The sequence below is a fragment of the Dipodomys spectabilis genome, unplaced genomic scaffold (genome assembly GCF_019054845.1).
Source record: "Dipodomys spectabilis isolate Male_0828 unplaced genomic scaffold, ASM1905484v1 ptg000323l, whole genome shotgun sequence".
Taxonomy (NCBI): Eukaryota; Metazoa; Chordata; class Mammalia; order Rodentia; family Heteromyidae; genus Dipodomys; species Dipodomys spectabilis.
Window position 1 is genome coordinate 2,864,366 of NW_024871000.1, and position 5,971 is coordinate 2,870,336.

The following is a 5,971-nucleotide window of genomic DNA, read 5'->3' on the forward strand; positions in this document are numbered from 1 at the left end:
CATCAATAGCACTTTTTAAAAATGCAAAAAATGTGGACAGAGAGCCAATATACATATTTTTCCACCATCACCTTCCACATCCTCCTTCTTCTTTCCTAGGAAACACACTCTATCAATTAAAAAGGCTTAGATATTTGCCTTTTTATCTTGAAAGTGGAAGCAGAATGTTATGGATGTCGGAGATGATGACCAATAGTGTTTTACATAATAATGTCACATGTATCAGCCCTATGCGTCCTGCTGGCTTTAACACTGTACTTACTTAGTGATGTGATAGGAATGTCAGCCTTACTGGACTTAGTATTGTTTTCCACTTCTTTTTCTACCACCTGGCCTAAATTATAATACATAGTAACGAAATGAAAAAGTAATGCCATCTTAATCAAGTCTAATTGCGAAAATGAGATGTATAAGAGGTTATGTTGAAAAACAAACTTTACAACTTTGGCGGGGGTGGGAGGGGGAGAATCGATGGCAGGGATGGTAAGGGGAAGAGGGGGGCAACAATGATTGCTATGAAATGTACTCATTACCTTGCTCATAAAATTGTAACCCCCCTATGTGGTATTTGCACAATAAAAAAACTTATTAATGTAAAAATGAAAAGAATTTTTTTAAGGCTCTGGGAATGTGGCTTAATGGAACAGTTATTGCTTAGCATGCATCAAACCCTAGGTTTGATTCCTCAGTACCACATAAATAGAAAAAAAACACTGAAAGTGGAGCTGTGCCTCAAGTGGTAAAGTGCTAGCCTGGAGCCAAAACAAACAAACAAACAAACAAAAAAATCCAGTTCCCTGTCCCTGAGTTCAAGTCCCAAGATTGGCAAAAAGTCATTTAGCTAGTAAATGCAAAATAAATAACCCATACTTGGAATATACAATTGATCATTCCAACTGATGCCTAACAATAGTCCGTAATTTATTTTACCTATATTAGATTACTATTATTTAACAAAAGGGCTGGGAAGGTGGCTCAGTGGTATAGATTGCCTTGCACTCATGAGGCCCTGTGTTCGATTCCTCAGCACCACATAAGCAAAAAGAAAAAAGCCAGAAGTGACGCTGTGGCTCAAGTGGTAGAGCGCTAGACTTGAGCTGAAGAGCTGATGGACAGCGCCCAAGCCCAGAGTTCAGGCTCCGCGTCCAGACACCCCCCCCCCACCAAAAAACAAAAAAACAAACAAACAAAAAAAAACAATGTTCTGTTAATAGGTCATGGCAATTTAATCCCAAGAATGTGCTTAGATATCAGGTGGAGATTAATCCTGAAAATTCAATGATTCCAGGTTTTGAGCCGTCATTTCTAATCACAATGAGAAGGGTAGTCTATGTGAGATTTGGAAATCTTTTTGGTAAGTTATAGCATCAAAAAGGAATAGACTAATTAATAGTTTTGAGAAAAGAGAAGGAATAACTTCACATGGAAGGAATAAATGATAATAACTAAGTTATACCACAATCTGTTCTAGGGAACCATTTTTGGTTATTGAAGAACTAGTTATCAACTAGGCTTATTCCTCATTGTCTTTAGCATTCTAATTCCTTAGGCTAGTTCTTAATCTCTGTGTGATAAATGGTATATCCTTCTATGCTGTTCTTTCATTCCTGAACTTCTTTGCTTTCTAAAATCTTCAGTCATTTCTGATACTAAGTCCACATACGCAGACAACAGAGGATGCTAATGTAAGAGTCCCATAACACGAGTCATTAATGTAACAACATGGAAAAGGAGGATATTTTTATTGCTACCTCAATTTTTCTGAAAAGCTGCAATGTCATCATTGATTCAAATTTCCATTGTTTGTCTACATAGTGTCATTAAGTGCACATAAATGCAAATATAAGCCGGATGCTGGTCACTCATTTCTATAATCCTACCTACTGAAGAAGTTGAGACTAGAGGATTGTGGTTCAAAGCCAGACTGGCCAGGAAAATCCATGAGACTCTTATCTTTAATTAACCACCAGAAATCCAGAAGTGGTGCTGTACCTAAAGTGGCAGAGCACTCAACTTGAGTGGAAGAGCTGAGTGACAGGGCCCAGCATCAGAGTTAAAGCCCCATGACCACCAAAAACTGCAAATATGACTTCAAGTTTCCCCAAAAGGAACAACGAAGTCAATTGTAATCTTCCCAAACAGAAAAAATAATTCCAAAATCATTCAGTGCACCTACTTTTGCTGAGTTATTTAAGTTATGGCTTCTTTGCTTGACATATTCTCTTCTTTTAAAAATTATCAAATATTAACTTTATTATAAACTTCATCTAATAATTCTTGTTTCAAAAGGGAAGTCCATACAGTTGATGTCACTTGGTTTTCTTACTATCTCAGTTCAAAGTCCACCCAGGCAGGAGAGCCTGTTAAACTCTTATCTGTAATTAAGCACTAAAACAGGCAGAATTTGAGTTTTAGCTCAAGCAGTAGAGTAGTAGTTTAGGGGGTAGGTGGGCAGGAAAGACAACTGTATAGGGACAGGGTCCACATTCTGGTTCAAGCCCCAGAACCAGCACAAAGTAAACAAACAAACAAGAAAATGAAAAACCCACATATTTCTTTAGGACCATCCTTAAAGCACTGGTTTGAGAAGAGGCTCCTTTTGCTGATTATACTCACTGGATCCTGCTTTTTGGAATCCTTATTGCTGTGGAGGACCCAGGACCAGAATAAAGAAATGGATAACTGACTTCTACAATAGGAGAATCATCTCAGGAGAGAAATATCCGTGCATAAGACACTTCAAAATCTCCATGTCTTTGTTTCTTTGCGGTAGAACACTTTTAAAACAAAGTTATTTCCTTTTATTCTATGTTGGCCTTGAAATGGAATATTGTTTCCTTTTGTAATACTCCCAACTGGAAGCTTACAGACAAGTTTTATATGAGTAAAGGAGACACTCGAAAAGGTAAGGGACAGAGTTTCCTTCAGGCCTTGGATTCTTTTCTTGTACCATAAAAAGGACAGCACAAACTAACTTGAACTTTTTCATTTCTCTATGTTCAATTCCTCTCTTGGGATCAGTTTCCACTTCCAGTAACAGTTCCTTCCACTTACCTCCAGTAACAATCTATGATGCTGCTCCAAGTAAAATTAATATTTTCTGGTTTCATTTAAATAGCACAAGTACATCTTTGGACATGAGGTAACTTGTGTTTCAGAAATAACTTTTTAAAGAGAAAATATGGAATTTAAATCGCTTATAAAACATTATCCATGTACACATGGCCATATAAGATGATGTTAATTGAATGTACCCCAAGATAGTGACACAACTTGATTTTTCTCTCTTGCTATTGTTTTTAATGTATTTAACATGTAGTATGTATTTTTTTTGTATCTTGCATATACATTTTATTAATGTGGGGAAGGGAAGGGAAATAACAAAATGCTGAAACAAGGATACAGTATGACCCATTGTAACAATGAGTTGTACAAGGCACTATGTCGAAAATGAACTTTACTACTTGAAGAGGGGAGAAGGGAGTTGGGACGGTGGGGAGGAAAGGGATGGCAGGAGAAAAACAAAAGAGGAGGTAACAGTGCTTGGTAGATTATGTACTCATTTACTTATTTATGTAACTCTAACCACTATTTACACCATTTTTACAACAAAAAAAAAATGAAAAAAACTTCCTGGAGTAGTTTAAGTTCAAATTTCCTAATTGCACTGTAATTAAGACCAATTTTAAGTGGGAAGAAGGTTCTCAGAAACATTTCTTTGTGAGTGTGTGTGTTGTGCATTATTTCCCAAGTGTACATAAGTTAACAGTAGGAGAAACAATAGGAATAATACAAGAAAAAGAAGTTTTGTGCTTAAGTTTAATAGTTCAATACACTACAGAAGACTCTACAAATAAGACAACATTGAAACAATAAATTCAAAGCCAGTAAGTAGATCTATGGGAGTGATATAGGGAAAGCATTACTACTAAGTGGAACATGAAGGATGAGGCCACTCTTGTTTTCTACTAGATCTAAATCATGGTAGCTAATCATGAAAATTTGTAATAACATAGTATGGAAGAATAATTCTGTTCACAAAGCAAGTCAGATATAAAAGCATGGACTTAACTGGAAAAAAAAGGCCATGTTGAGAGAGCAGGAATTATACTAGCAATGAACTGGTGGCTAAGATCACATTTCTTTTTCTTTCTTTCTTTTTTTGATGGTTGTGGGTCTTAAACCCAAGGCTAGAGTTCTACCACTTGAGCCACAGTATCAATTCCAGTTTTCTGGTGGTTAATTTGAGATAAGTGACTCAGAAAACGTTCCTACTGGTGCTGGATTTGAACTGCAATACTCAGATCTCAACCTCCTGAGTAGCTAGGATTATAGGCATGAGCCACCAGTACCCGGCTCAAGATCACATTTCTAGCAGTGTACACTCAGGATATATAATGTGTATGTTCATCTACCTTTGTATGAATTCTTGAGTTAAAAATCTGGGCTACAGGTTAGACTTTACATTCACGAAAGTGTTTCTAGTTTAAAACATGATACTCCTGGAAAAAATAAAAACTAAGAATGTAAAAGAGTCTGGGAAGTTAAGTTTGAATCCAGCCTGGACAGAACAGTCTTTGCAACACTACCTGTAATTAACCAGCCAAAAGTTACACTAGAAGAATGGCTCAAGTGATGTAATACTAGTCATGAGCAAGATTGCTGAATAAGAGCTTGAGGATTTTGCATACATACATACAAACATTCACATACACACATACTTACATGTGCAAACACACATATGAAACAACTCTCAGAATGTGTAGAAAAGTTAGAAAATAATAGAAAATATGTCCTGAGTAAGACTATAATCAAGTCATAATTTTCAATATTAGAAACTCCTCAAGTGAACTTTCCCCCAAAAAGCTTGAGAATATTACATAGGTAAGGACCAGACACAGTAAGAGAGGCAAGTAATCATCATGGAGGATCCATGGAGGAATGAATCAGAGACCCCTGCAGGTGCATCTGAAAATGTTCATACCCTGTGTCAAATGTTAGAACATCTTTGAAAATTGTACAGAAACACTTTGAGCAGTCAGTCTAGTGGATAAGATCATCGGAGAAGTTCAGAATTACTAGGATGCTTCTAGGTTAAATAAACCATCGAACTATGGTAGGACAATGTGATACAAGCCTGAAATTCTAGCATTCAGATTAAGACAGGAGATTAGAGAGTGGATTACATAGTGATACCTTCCCGTAACTAGTTAGTATAATTTTGCTTAATAAAACAAACCAAAAAACAAGACAGGAATTCACAGTTGGAAGTTAGGGCTAATTTTGTCATTATGTTTTGAGAAGTCAAGTTTCCTATTGAAATGCAACCCATATATCATCCTCAGTCATGTTTTAAATGCTCTCTTCATTACAGAACATTCCTAGATGCAAAATAGCTCATGATTCCAAACCAAAAATTTTAAAAAGTAAGCATCATTCTGTTGGTTTCCACAGAAATGATGAAGGATTACAAAAGCTTAATCCTGGAGAAATAGCAAAATTTTCTAATGTAGGACTTTGTAAACCTGGCTAAATGAGAATTTAAATTTAAAATAAACATGTTTTGTTTGTAATTTTATATTCTACAGGATACTACAAAATTCTTTTTAAGTAGAAGTTTTAATTTACAAATTTACAAATTATTCTGGCATTCTATTTGTCTAGAATATTCTTTCAAGCGAGTTAAAGGACTTAGTTAATAGATAATTCCAACAGTTCATGTATAACATGGTAATGCTAGAAACAGTTGCCAACAAATGGATGATATTAATTTATAAATTTAGAAAAAGAGCAATGTTTTGAGGCTTTGGTGTAACATGGTATGAAGAGAGTTATTGTGCGACATCTTTTTTCTTCTACCTATACATAACACAGGAAGACATTTCCTTAATTACGTACCTCTGCATGCAATGAGAAAAATGCTAGGTTTGGGGTTTGTTTTCATTTTGTTTTTTTTTGTTTTGTTTGTCCT